The sequence below is a fragment of the Equus przewalskii genome, chromosome 21, assembly GCF_037783145.1.
Source record: "Equus przewalskii isolate Varuska chromosome 21, EquPr2, whole genome shotgun sequence".
Taxonomy (NCBI): Eukaryota; Metazoa; Chordata; class Mammalia; order Perissodactyla; family Equidae; genus Equus; species Equus przewalskii.
This window is the reverse complement of record NC_091851.1, coordinates 40,115,650-40,130,137: the sequence shown is the minus strand read 5'-3', so window position 1 is coordinate 40,130,137 and position 14,488 is coordinate 40,115,650. Positions and strand designations below refer to the sequence as shown.

The following is a 14,488-nucleotide window of genomic DNA, read 5'->3' as shown; positions in this document are numbered from 1 at the left end:
TCAAGGAGCTTCAGGGAGCCCTGAGCAGAAGGAGGATGCTCATAACCAGGAGAATACCCAGTGAGGTCGGTATCTGGGAGGGGTGACCCAGAACGTGGTCTCTTTCTACAGAGACTCATAACATAGCCTCCACTGACCAGAGACGCTTTACAGAAATTACCCGTAGACCTCATCATACGTCAATAAAATGCTGCCGATATGCCCATTTTACAGATTCGGTTGATCTCAAGGTTCAACTAACCTACCATAATGCCCTAGCCAGGAAGTGGTGGGTTTGGGATACGAACTCAGACCTCTTGGTCCAGAACCCTACAGTCCTCCTATTTCCTCTTCGAGGTCTCTCATGAATGGTTAATGTTTTTATAGACATACCTGAAAACAGCGCATTGTAGACACTGAGAGCACAGCCCAGACCTCCCTTCAGGGAAGGCCTTGCTGCACAGCTGTCTCCTCTCGAATTCAGGGGCTGCCACAGCTGCCAAATGCCTCCTGAGCGCAGGTCATCCCCTCGGAGCAGCTGGTACAGTGATAGAGCGAGGTGGCGGCATAAAGGTCTGCCCAGTTCTGCCCAAAGCAGGAGCCTGTGACCGGTAGTTCCAGCCCCAGAGCTCCCCACAGGGCCGGCCGAGGCTGCGGGGTCTGCATTTCACTTCCACTTCCGCCTCTGCCGGATCCCGCTTCCTCTCCTTTCTCTTACAGGCGTCAATCCCAATAAACACCTTGAACCTCCAATTCTGTCTCAGGGTCTGCTTCCAAAGAGCCTAGCCTGCACTGCAGAAAGGTGGTCTCAGGCCACGGAAAACACATTTGGGCTTTAGAGTCAAAAGGCCTCCATTGGACTCCTTGCTCATCCGCTTCCTATCTCCGTGTCAGGCAAGCCAGGTAACCTCAGTGGACTTTATCTGAAAATAAAGACTAATACGCCTTCCCAGTCTCAATCAAGACAATGCACGTAAAAATCACAGCACATCTGACAATGGTCATCAGTGTTATCCTGACAGACCCCCTCAGTCCATTATAGATGAATGCAAAAGCTGATATCGTGGCATGGGCAAATGCTCCTTTCTTCCCCAATGACTCAACTCCCCTCTCTCTAAAGGAGAGCACACATCATTCTTTTCCAAAAGTCTCCAAACTCAGCAGGCCCAGCAGCAGCAGAAAAGCAAAGAACATTGTTATTCTTGTACAGCAGAGCTGCAGCATATAATTAAATCATTAAGAGGCAAATTAACTCCTCTAGCAACACTCTTCTAAGTATTTGTGGGCAAACCCATTAGCATTGTGCCAGTAAATCCTGAAATTTCTTTGCAGGCAGATGCATAACTACAGGATCAAAGGCAAGAATGGGGTGGGGAGAGAGGTGCATAGGTGGTTTGACCTCCTAGGGAGATATGTGGGAGGGGCAGACTCGGGAGCAGATGGGACGTTAATGCCATGTTAAGACTATATTTCATAAGCCCGTTGAAAATACAGCTGCCAAATTTCTCTACCTAGAGCCGACAATAAATCTATTCTTTTCCTGGGAAAACCATTCAAGAGTTTTTGGTTTCCCATTCACTCTGTCCTCATCAATTCTGCTGAATTCATTCAGTTTGGGTTATTTGTTTTTGGAGACGGCATAGATGGGGTGTTACTGGGGAAAGAAAGGGTATCTTCCAGGGTATACTTTGTAGCTGTTTATTTAGTGGGGTTTTCAGAATAATGAATATGCAGTTGGCTTCGATTCTGTAGCAAATATATATTTACGCTATTGACTCAAATTCAAGCTGACCAGTCTTGCTGCCTGGCTGTGGCCTTCAATTCATCCAGGCTTGAGTGTTTCCATCAATATGTTGATCATTCATATGATGACCCTGCTTAAATCATTTAATAAAATGTAAACAACATGAAAGTGTATTGGAAGTCAACATAACTCATTATTGCTGCTTATATGCTCATCAAAATCCTGAGGGGGTTGCCTGACCTGATTGGAGGTTTCCTCCAGAGTCATACAATAATTTTAGCTGTGAAAGGAAATTTTCTGGCATGTAGGATTAGCCTGAACTAATGCAAGGTCAAAAATAATAGAATCAATAGGCAAACTCAATACTGTTAACATTTTCAGAAAATTACTCCCAGAAAACAATGTCAACAACAGATTGAAATGGGTCTCCAAAGTCGTCCCATTGATTTCCTTTCACTTTGGTGGCAATCTAACTCTTTCTTTTATGCAATATGGAATTTTTTTCAGCTCTGCTTTAAACATGGAATACTTCTGTTGTACTTTTTTTTGACTGACGTCAAACATTACATGTGTCGAAAAAATTTATGTGGTTGTTCATATAGAAGAGAACAGAATATGGAGACTCATTCCACCATGCAAACCCTTTAGTGGGTCTTTAATTTGGGGCTCAAGTTGATAAATTCAAGAGTTATTTTAATTATAGCAAGGCATCCATGTGAAAATGTAAACAGAGCCATAAATGAATTACCAACTAAATAAAAATCTTGTACGGGAAATACACGGCCTTGGAAACGGTTTTCTATTAGATATATTGCACGTATTGCCATCATGTTTGATGTTGGAAGAGGAGCTTGTGGTTTGACAGATCCATGTTCTTTAGCATTGATTGAGATATCAGTAAGTAGGCAAGCATCACAATGAAATAGCAACCCAACCCACATCATACTTTCCTGCTCTGGTCTTCCCATTTGAGTCAATGGCTCCATCACCCCTACCACCACTGACTAACTTCTTTAAGCCAAAACTTCTGGAATTATTATTAATTTCTCTGTTTCCCTATTTCCCACAGTTCTGGCAGCTTCACTTCCAAATTATCTCCTGAATCCACTCACTTCACTCAATCTCTGGTTATTCATCGCAATAGCTTCTTTCTTGTTTTCCCAGTTCCCATTTTCTACCCAACAGACCATAACAATTACTTTAAAACACAAATTAAGTCACTTGTACTCATCCTTAAAACTCTTTCTTGGGGACCAGCCCCATGGCCTAGTGCTAAAGTTCGGCATACTCCTTTTCAGCAGCCCAGGTTGGATTCCCAGGCATGGACCTATACAACTCATTGGTGGCTATGCCTTGGTGGCAACCCACATACAAAATAGAGGAAGATTAGCACAGATGTTAGCTCAGGGCAAATCTACCTCAGCAAGAAAAGAAAATAAACAAAAAAAACCTCTCTCTTGTGTGTCTATTGCACTTAATATAAAATCTAGACCTCCTTATCATGGCCTACCAGGCCCTACATGGTCTGGTCCCTGCCTACCTCTCTCTCCTCACCCTCCATCTCCCCACCACTGACTTTCCAAGCTCCAGCCCCATTGGCCTCCTTTTGTGACTTAAAACATGCCAAGCTTAATAACATTTCAAGGCCTTTGCCTGGGCTTTTTCTTCTTCCTGACACACTTTTTCCCCAACATTTTCCATCACTGGCTTCTTTGTAGCCAGGTCTCAGTTCTAGAAGAGCCTTCTCTGAACATGTTATCAGATGATGCCAATGACTTTGCCTTGTACCTCCTAATTACTGCCATCATTTTCATCATTTCTATAAAGAAGTCGATGTTTATAACTATGACTCCAGTGTGTAAAAAAAGCGGGGAGTGGGGCCGGCCTGATAGCACAGTGGTTAAGTTCACACACTCGGCTTTGGCAGCCTGGGATTCACAGGTTCAGATCCCAGGCATGGACCTACAAACTGCTCATCAAGCCATATTGTGGAGGCACCCCACCTACAAAACAGACGAAGATTGGCACAGATGTTAGCTCAGGGACAATCTTCCCCACCAGAAAAAACAAAAAAAGTGGGGAGAGAAGGAAGCAGAGTATATAAATCATTTTCTCTAACATTATCCTTTTATTCTCAAGTTTCATTCCTACTGATAGCAGAAATCTTTTAATTCCTCAATTAAGGGCATCACTACTCTTTTTGTTAAATTTTCTTTCAGGTAATTTTCCAAACATTCAGAGTTTTTCTCCTGTCTCAAGGTTCTTGCCCCCTTCCCAAGATGCATTTGGGTACCAGGCAAAGATTATGTCTTCATAGTTCTAGGAAGTTGTGTCTGGCCCATGAGCTCCCCTTTCACATTGGTTCCTTCTGTTCACGGTCTTCAGGCATTACCCTCCATCCTCACTGCAACTACAATCATGTAGTGTGGCCTCTCTGCTCAATGGGCATTCTGGGCTGGTGTCCACCAAGATGGAGTTGAACCCACCTACTCTTTTGGACTCCGTGTTGGTACCTGGTGTTAATGACTATGGATCTCACCATTGCCTCTGGTCATGAAGTCTCAGTCACCCAAACTTCCTTTCCTGAACCCAGTCTTCTTCCAGGAAAATGTTCATACAACACTTCCACATCCCCGTTGGTACAGTGGTTGATTGTTGCCCCTACTGCACCATGGTTGTTACCTCATTTGGGGGGATTGGGGGCCCTGTGAGGTTCCCCAGGCCAACCAATGGTGTTCTCCTACCCCAAGCCGTGTCGGAGGCATGCTTGTGCCCAACACAGTGCTTCCCTGAAGGGCTGACGTTCTCCCTAAACTTCGAACTAAAGGGTTGTGTTCTAGACCCAAAGTTCTAGGCGACCACAAACCTAGACCCAGAACACTCCTGTCAGAATCTCCTGCCTTCCTCTCTTCAGGCCACATCTGTGGGCTCCTCCTTCTGGCCCCCAAGGGCTTTTGCCATCCTGTATAATCAGAAATTTCCCTGAATTCGTAACCTCACCTTTCCCAATCTATGTTCCACTTTGTGGTCTGCCCACAAAGCCGTGGTTCCTGAGGTATAAAAGCCCAGTTTGGGAAATGCCAGCAAAACAGTGCTTTCCTGTAAAAGCCTGGCTTTTAAGACTATCTTCTTACCAAATATCTATTTTGAAACTCAAAGCTAAGAATTGTAATTAAGGTACTTATTCAATAAATGTTGCTTAAGGACTTTGTTTGTTTGGAAGCCATCTCACAATTGCAGAAAAATTTCACATATGGAAGAAAGATCCTTTTCTCCCTTGAATTGTAAGAGTAAGTTGCTGACCTGCTGCCTCAAACACCTGAGTGTGTATATACTGCAAACGAGGACGTTCTCTTACACAACCATAAACAATCATCAAACTCAGGAGACTAACAGAATATGCTAGTTAATCCCAGATCCCATTCATGTCTCTCCAACTGTCCTAACAATGTCTTTTGTAGGAAGAGGATCAATTTCAGAATCACTGTTGCATTTAGTTCTCATGCCTCTATCCTCTTCTCTCTGGAAGAGTCCCTTGGTGTTTCCTTGACTTTCATGGCCTTGACACTCTGAAAAATTACAAGCCAGTAATTTGCAGACTTCCTCTGGTACTTCTGCTGCTACCCACCCTTCTGGTGTGTGAGACACTATAGTATCATCTGAAGCCAGAGGGAAGAAGACGGACTCTAAGATAGAGCTCCAGGATGACATTCTGTCTCCACCACTCCTTATTGTGTGGCTGTGGGCAGTTTACTTAACCACCCTGTGCCTCAGCTTCCTTACCAGTAGAATGAAAGTAACCATCATGCTTATTTCCTGGAGGTGTTGTGAGAATATTCTTTATCCTACATACTCAGAGCCTGAGTTGTCTGGAAAGGTATGACCCCTGGCTGCAGCGAGCACAAATGACTGATGCGTACAAGGAGCAGCAATACTCTAGCTCCCTTGTTCCTGACTGGGGCGGTCTGAGCTATGGTGTACACTCCAAAACTCTCTTGTGGGCCAAGCCCAAGTAACCTTCCCCAGGACTCCTTGAGATTGCATGCTCGCTCTGCCTCCTTCCCTTCCCGGCCTCATTTCCTCACTCACTTTCTCGGCTTCCCTGGGAGCACTCATTAACAAATTACCTTCACACAAATCCTCATCTCAGGGTCTGCTGCTGGGGCACACATCCTAAGACAGCTTCCGTCTTTTAAGAGAGTGGCTGCCTGCATGCGGAGAACACGTAGCACATAGACCAGCTCAGAAGCTGCCGCAGTGGTCTGGATGGGAGCCGCGTGGGCAGAGAAGTGAACACACACAGGATCCATTTGGAGGTGTAGTCTACAGGACTGGCTTCTAAACAGGATACAGGGAATAAGGGAAAGAGACAAATCGAGGATGAATCCTTAGATGTATGCAAATTGTGTCACGTGAGGAGCAGAACGGCGCTTTAGCTTCAGAGAGCTGATATTCTTAGCATCTCAGTTAATAATACGAAATACCGCCGGTAACAAGGACTGTAGACACACAATAGAGCTTAATCGCTGGTACCACAGTCTCACAATGGGAAATTGCAATGCCTTGAATTTAATAGGCTTCATTTTTCAAAGTGAATATTTTACTTTTACAATCTCTCACTGCCAATGATGCTCTCAGATTAAAACTTATGAGCGTCTTCTTTTATCCAGAAACAAGGCCCTTGACCATGTACATAAATGGGTTACCTTTGTCCAACTGAAGCAAAGACCCCGTGCATCCCCTTTCCTCCTCTATGTTCTAATCCCTTTGATGACCTCACAAAGGGCTTCAATTTCTCTTCATTTTAGCAAGGCAGCAACTGTATAGGGAGAAAAAATATTGGAGTAGGGATGGGAAGACCCAAGTTCCAGTCCACTAAGCTCGCAACTTGGGTGGGTCAGCTAAAATCTGATTCCCCAGGCTCCTCAACTGGCTTAATAATTGCATTCTGAAAATATTTATTGAGTGTCTACTATTTATCAAGCTTGGTTATAGATCGAGGATACAGCAGTGGAAACAATCACCCTCGTCTCTGACCTCACAGAGCTTACGAGAGAACAAAACTCCCCCTCTCCAGCCACAAACAAAAGAGATGTTTGTGATATAAATGTTTGGTAAAATTAGTGGGACAGGCAAACATAAGTATTATTGGTATTTGTGTGATTTCTCTATCCATTTTCTCTTAAATGTTTCCCCTGACTTCCAAATATTATCAATTACTATTCAAATGCTTTTCTTACACATTCTGAAAAAAAGTGGTCATATATGGTTGCGGAGGTCTGTAATCCTCCATCTGAAACCCTTTAGGCCCAATACCTTTCAGAATTCAGCTCTTCCTTGGATCTGAAGTAATTCGCTGCCGATGGAGTATAAAGTAACATTCCCAGTGGGACTAAGGCAGATCCCTGTAATCAAACCCAAAATCTGCAGTGGAACATATGAATATTCCACTCAGTAGGAGGAATTTTATTTATCTATAAATACATATTTATAGATATTATAATTTATAATTTACTATAAATTATTATAATTTATAATATATTATAAATGAAAATATGTATACATATATATGTGTGTGTATATATATATATATATATACTCATGTCAGTTTAATTCAATTTGGCCATTAGCTGAATTATTTAAAATAAACCAACTTCGGGTTTCAGGTGGCTTTTTGGATTTCAGAATTGCATTTAAAGAATTAGGGGCCTAAAGGCACATATTTTTTTAGATCAGTAGGACATAGGTTGGGGCTTAAAAACCAAATTTATTGAAGATATTCATTACAATTGCATTTGCTATAATGGTGTTTGACCTATAGATGACCTAGCCTTATAAATACACTGAAAGCACCTCCAGGTCCATTAATATTTCATTGATCCATAAAATACTCCCAAGTACTTATATTTATCAGCCTCATAGAAAGCTGTATCTGATGTAGAAACCCCACACACACACACACACACAAAAAGCAACCTAGCTCTGGTATCCTGGATCATAATTCACGTGAACACTAGTAGTCAGCTATAATATAATTTTTAAGGCCCCAGGAGGGACCAATGAAAGTTGGCGTGACAGAATTGGATCATGCCATATGGTGGGTCAGCTTCACACATGCTCAAGATAGCAATATCCAGAGAGCTCTCTTTAAAATGTACGTTGGAGCCAATGGCTTCCTCTTAAACCCCACAATGGCTTCCCACAGTATCTAGAAGAAAGGGTTACCTCCTTATCTGAGTCTGGTACCATCTGACCTCATCTTTCTCCATTTCTCTTGATGCTCCAATCACACTGGACTTCTAATTCACAAAGCTCCCACCCACCTCCACACCTTTGCTTGGCTATTCCTCCTGCCTGAAATGCCTGAAGAGGCCCCAGTCTTCACACAAATGGCGCTCTTCATCTCCAGTTTTCAGGTCAAAGGTCACCCCCACAAAAAGACCCTTGACCCCACCCTTATCTAATCACTCTTTATCACATCATCCTACTTATTTTCTTCAAACCATTATCACTTTCTGAAATTATGGTTTAGTTTATTTGTTGTGTGTGTGCGTGCGTTGTACTTGTATCACTTAGAATCTGGTCTAGTGGCCGATTTGTGCCAGGTCTTTATTTATAAAGGTGACCGAGTGACATCATGGGGAGGTCAAGGCTCTTAAAAGAAAAGTTCAATGTTACTCACAGTTCCCCCAGAAATGAGGGGCATGGCACACGAGGCAGGGCCACAGGAGGAAGCACCCATGTGGGTCAGGAGGCAGAAAGAAACAAGAGGAAGACCGAGGCCTTTCCTGGGATTTCCACAGGAAAGAAAACACAGGGCAGGGTAGACAGCTTAGGACTGGCTAGTTGGAATAATTCGGGTGGGCTTTGGAGCACAGAAGCTGTCCCTAGGCGTCTGGTGCCTGGCCCTAGGCCGCTCTAGGGCAAGGAAAATGTGGGCTGGGTTATGTGAGAATTAGACGAAGGAGGTGGTTCAGAGCATGGAGTCTGGATCGCAGGGGAGATGTAAACAACTTTGGCCATTAATTTGGCTCTGTAATAAATGGACGCTAACCAGACAAGCACAGAATCTAAGAAAACTCAAACAGCGTTTCTCTAGCACCTAAAAGCAAAACCAAAAATAAGAGTGTGTTAAACAAGATGGAGGTTTAGTTCTCTCTTGCATAAAATAAGTCCAGAAGTGGCAAATTCAGGATCCGTTTGGTACTCCACGGTGTCATCAGGAGAAAGTGATGGTCCTAGCTTTCTGTTCCCCATCCATGCACAGGTCCCCTTCTCAAGATCACTTTAGTTAGTTAGTTTCCTATGGCTGCTGTGACAAATTACCATAAACTTAGTAGCTTACAACAACAAAAATTTATTATTGGACGGTTCTGGAGGTCAGAGTCCAAACTGAGTCTTCCGGGGCTAAAATCAAGGAGCAGCAAGACTGTATTCCTCCCAGAGGCTCTAGAGGAGAAGCCATTCCTTGCCTTTTTCAGCTTCTAGGGAGCTGCCTGCATTCCTTGGCTCATGGCCCCTTCCTCCATCTTCAAAGTACATCACTCTCAACCTCTGCTTCTATCATATCTCCTTTGTCAGATGTTGACCCACTTGCCTCCATCTTATGAAACCCCTCTGATTCCGTTTGGCCCACCTGGATGATCTCTCCATCTTAATATCCTTAAGTTAACCATATCTGTTATGTTCCTTTTGCCATGTAAGGTAACACATTCACAGCTTTTGGGAATCAGGACATGGACATCTTTGGGGGCCATTATTCTCTCTACTATACACCACATTCTCCAAGGGGTCAGCTAGAGCTCTGGGCATCAAATCCACCTTCCACCAGCCAATGAGGAAGGACTAGAAGATATCACCACCTCCACCTGCGCTAAAGAACCTCCCCAGAAGTCCCCAGGGCACCTTCACTTGCATCTCATTCGCCAGAATGAATCACGTAGCCATACGTTCAAAGGAAATACAAGAGAGACAAGGAAATGTAGGTTTTATCCCAGGAAGTATGTGCCAGCTCAAAATGAAGGTTTGTTACCAGGGAAGAGTGGAGAACAGATGTGCGGAGGCCCCAGCAGCCCATGCTACACTCCCCATCTGGCATGGAGGTGTCCAATGGCAGGAATGGTCCCTCTGCGGGCTCTTCTTTCCTACGAAGTGTGGACAGCATCTGGGACCCGGCAGACAAGAACAGGCTGCAGAAATGTAAAAGGAAGCCATTCCTGCTGGAATCCAAGCTCCTTGGAGGGGAAACGCCATCTTTCATGCTGCTTCTTACTCCTAGTGCCTAAAACAGTGCCAGCCACATATTAGGCTTGCAATATTTGTTGATTGAGGAATGAATCTTTTCTCTTTAATGTCTGGTACAGAGGTTGTTAACTGGAGAACCTCAGTTCTGGCCCCCAGGGACATCTTGCAATGTCTGGAGACATTTTTGGTTGTCACAACCAGGGTCCCAGGGGTGCTACTGGCATCTAGTGGGTAGAAGCCATGGATACTTCTCAGTAACCCTCAATGCACAAGACAGTCCTCACAACAGAGAATTACCCAGCCCCAAATGTCAATAGTGCTGAGGATACGGGAGAAAAATTCTGGGTCCCAAGAATTCTGAATGTGTTTAAAATGCCTATCGAGAACTCCCTGCTGAAACTCCTGGTGTAGACAGAGCCCCAGTGCCCTCAGGTTGGGATTTAGACTCTGTGGTGTGAAACATAAAGCCCTTTGTGGTGTGGTCCACACCTGCCCATCTTGCCTCCCGCCTCACGAATCCTCCGTGTGCATCTCGCTGGAGCAACATCACCTCCTTGCAAATCACCAGACACATGTCTACATCCATGAGCTCCTTTGCTCAGGAAACCTCTCTCCTCATTTGCCTGTTTACATTTTTATATGCCTTTTAAGAACCAATGCAAGGGCTATTTTCCTTTTGGAAACTTTTTCTAAAATCATTTCTTTCTATCTTCCCAATGGGGTGAGTCACATAATATTCTCATCATGGATATCACTTTTTACTGGCGTGTTCATTTCCTAGGTCCTGCTGTTACAAAGTGCCACAAATGGGATGCCTCAGAACAACAGGAATGCATTGCCTCACGGTTCTGGAGGCTAGCAGTCCAAAAGGAGGGTGTCACCCAGGCCATGCTCCCTCGGAGGGCTCAGGAGAAGGATTCTCTTTTTCTCTTCCAGCTCCTGGTGGCCCCAGGTGTTGCTCAGCTTGCGGCAGCATCACTCTAGTCTCTGCCTCCATCTTCCCGTGCTGATCCTCTCCCTGGGTCTCTTCTCCTCTCCTTATAAGGACAACAGTCATTTTGAATTAAGAGCCCACCCTACTCCAATGTGACCTCATCTTAACTAAATACATCTGCAACAATCCTGTATTCAAATAAGGTCATATTCTGAGGTACTAGGTGTAAGGATTTCAACATATCTTTTTGAGGGACACAATTGAACCCATCAACTGAGTAATAATTAAACGTATTGGTCTTTGAAGAGAGAATGAGAGAAATTCAACCATATTGGTTTAAGCGAAAGAGGAGAATGTATTGATTTACATACCTGGGCATACCAGGGGGTAAACGAAGCTTCAAGGGTGGCTGGATCCAGGAGCCCGAATGCCATCTTACAGGCTTATCTCTGTCAGTCTTTAAACTCTGATTTCTACTATGCTTGGCTTCGTTTTCAGGCAAACTTTCTCTGTGTGATGGCCTCCAGGAATCTCAGAATTATATTACCTAGAAACCCTATAAGGTACAAGTATAACAGATGAGGACTCATCTTCCTCTGGTTTCTGCCAAGTGTAAGACTGAAATATTATTGTAACACTTTGGGTCAGATGGTCACCTGAACCTATTGTTGTGCTAATTCATTCAGCCTGACACATGGCCACCTCTGGACCTGGAGGTGGAAGTGGGATCAGCCCTCTCCACAACTCATGGCCTGAGAATGGAGAAGAATGATACCATGGAAAAGCAGAAGAAGGGATGATTGTGGAATGGAAAAGATAGCAGATACTTACTACAGATAATTTTCTGATCCTTCTTTTCTGGGAGATGTTAAACAGATTCATGTAAAACATGGCATCCATCTTGTTCAATTCTGTGAGAAGCAACATCCGGCAGAGCATCAGGCTCATGGTACGTGATCAACAAATGTTTCTCTAAATGAACTGGGATTTTATTTTTTCCAGTACCTTTATGGCCCTCTGTGGGCATCTCTTCCTTTATTTTGATCTAAGTGTCCCGCATGCTCTTCAAGCACATTGCTCTTCTCTCATCAGTGACAGTAGAAAGCCATCCTAAATATGAACTGTTTTCTTTTTGCAGAAGTGTGATCATACTGTGGTTGCACAAAGAATTATTAGGTAAAGCTACATGGCTGTCACTACTGTGATGACAATGTTTAAATGCCCACCTTTTTCTCAGGACCCACACCAAAGTTCTCAGAAGATGTGTGATTTACAAGTCAGAAAGTTAAGCTCAAAAAATCCCTTGGGGCTGGCTCAGTGGTGTAGTGGTTAAGTCTGCGTGCTCCACTTTGGTGGCCTGGGGTCTGCAGGTTCAGATCCCGGGTGCAGACCTAGAACTGCTCATCGAGCCATGCTATGGTGGTGTCCCACATAAAATAGAGGAAGATTGGCACAGATGTTAGCTCAGGGCCAATCTTCCCCACACACACAGAAAAAACCCCAACCATTCATTTTCTGCCATTCTAATGCCACTTGATGAACAGATATCTGTCAAAAAATATGTCAACAGTAATTGGTTCACTGGCTTTCGCCAAGAACAAAAGAAAGTCTGTGATTTTAACCAGTTTGTCATCCACCCAGAACTTAATTTCATCAGAAGGAAATTTATGTTTCTGAAAGTTACTCAGCCTCAGAGCTGCAAGAGTGAACTCCAGGTCTGAAAGGAAAATAAAAATCAATCATGACAATTATTTTACTAAATTATTTTCTACTGCAGCATATTGAGAAGACTCAGGTAAATGTCGACTGTTACACCAACAAGCGTGCTGTCCCCATCGCTGACCTGTTTTTTGTAAAAATGCACATCAATATGCAAAGCAGAAGTGTTCCATATCAGAGGCAAAGGCACTCTCTGTTTCTGGAGGTTCCTAAAATAATCTGCAGAAAATGAAATTCAGGGAACAATTCTGTTTTTGCTAGAGACTTGTGCAAACAACCTTTAAAAATTGTCTTCTTTGGAGATTTTCTCCTTCATTGTGCCAGCTCTTGTGTCAATGGATTCAGACCTGAGCTCGCTTCAGATGAGGATGGAGTTGAGTGGGTGCCCTGATAGCAAAATATCCCGCACTCCCTCATTCTGCCAACTTCCACCATCTTGAATATAATCCAAAACTCAAGGAAAAGCAAAGAAATGGTCTTCGGAACAGCCAACATCGATGTTGTCAAACCCAGCCATTTTGCTAATGGGAAAGTGACAACCAGAATCTCTGGACTGTTATTTAACTGGTACTAAAAATCTGTCTATCAGTGTATCAGTCAAGGGCCTATCAGAAATCAGATGGCACTCTCAGATTCAGAGAATTCACAGACAGCTTAGTAAAGGCACTACTTAAAAGGAGCCGTTGGGCCAGCCCGGTGGCGCATCGGTTAAGTGCACACGTTCCACCTCGGTGGCCCTGGATTTGCCGGTTCAGATCCCGGGTGTGGACATGGCACCACTTGGCAAGCCATGCTGTGGTAGGCGTCCCACATATAAAGTAGAGGAAGATGGTCACGGTTGTTAGCTCAGGGCTAATCTTCCTCGGAAAAAAAAAAAAAAAGGGAGCCATTACCATCCACAGGCCTGATATGACAGGGGAAGAAGGCATTTCCAGAATCAGGAACAAAGAAAAGCTGTGTGGAAAGGCTACCTTGAGAGGAACAGTGGCCATCAAGGAAACAACCAGCCAAAACAACCCCACTGGAAATAAACATCCTAGTCCCCCTCTCTTCCCTCTTTCTCGCCAGCTTTGCCCAACTGAGAGCTGCAGAGCCGGGGAGCCAGTCCACGCCGTCCCTGAAGTTGAGGAGCGGGAGTGCATCTGCGGAGCTGCAGATGGCTGGCACGCGTGCTGGAGAACGGAGGGTTCCTCAGCCCACAGCACAAATGGGGAAACCAGAAGCGACCATTGTTAGACACAGCACGCAGCCACGCCCAGAAAGAATAGCCGATAACAGACAAGAAGAAAACAATTTTTCCAGCAGACACCAAGACTTTCTAACATGTGGGCTGGGACTCGTGCAAGCTTCATTCAAAGCGTACAAATCCTCTCCCCCAAAGGAATTCAAATAAAAATCCCGTGCAATGAGAACATTTAGGATATAAGCCTAATTCTCCATGGTGCCAGAAGACTTCACTGGAGTGCAGATGCCTCAAAAACTTAATAAAAAGTAGCCCAGAAAAGTCTACAAAGAATTCCACAAACTTATCGTAGGCAAGTGGAGATACGGTGGGGATATTTTATAAGGTCTCCCTCCAAAGCGGTTAAAATGCATTTACTAATTCATGACACACAATAAAAATAACTGACATTTTATGGAGCTCTTACTATGCACCATGCAAATGCCACTTCACCCTCGCCCCGGCCTCGAGAGCTAGTGTGATTATTTCACACTCATTTCACACATGGTGGTTAAGCGATTTGTCCAAGTCCCACAGCCAGTGAGCTCCAGTGCGGGGTTTAAAGCCAGGCCCTCCGGCTCCCGAGCCTGCGTTCCTAACCGGACCCACAGCCTCTCTGGCTCACGCGGGCAACACCTGCTATGTG

The 14,488-nt window shown here is 44.3% G+C and overlaps 1 long non-coding RNA gene across 1 annotated transcript; it reads right to left on the bottom strand.

The window, feature by feature from the left end:
- Positions 1 to 1,663: 1,663 nt before the first annotated feature.
- Positions 1,664 to 6,544, bottom strand: LOC103548046 (uncharacterized). Its single transcript, XR_544146.2, has 3 exons — positions 6,430 to 6,544; positions 5,851 to 6,061; positions 1,664 to 1,853 (listed from the first exon to the last, which is right to left on the bottom strand). It is a non-coding gene; the product is annotated as an uncharacterized lncRNA (long non-coding RNA).
- Positions 6,545 to 14,488: the final 7,944 nt, after the last annotated feature.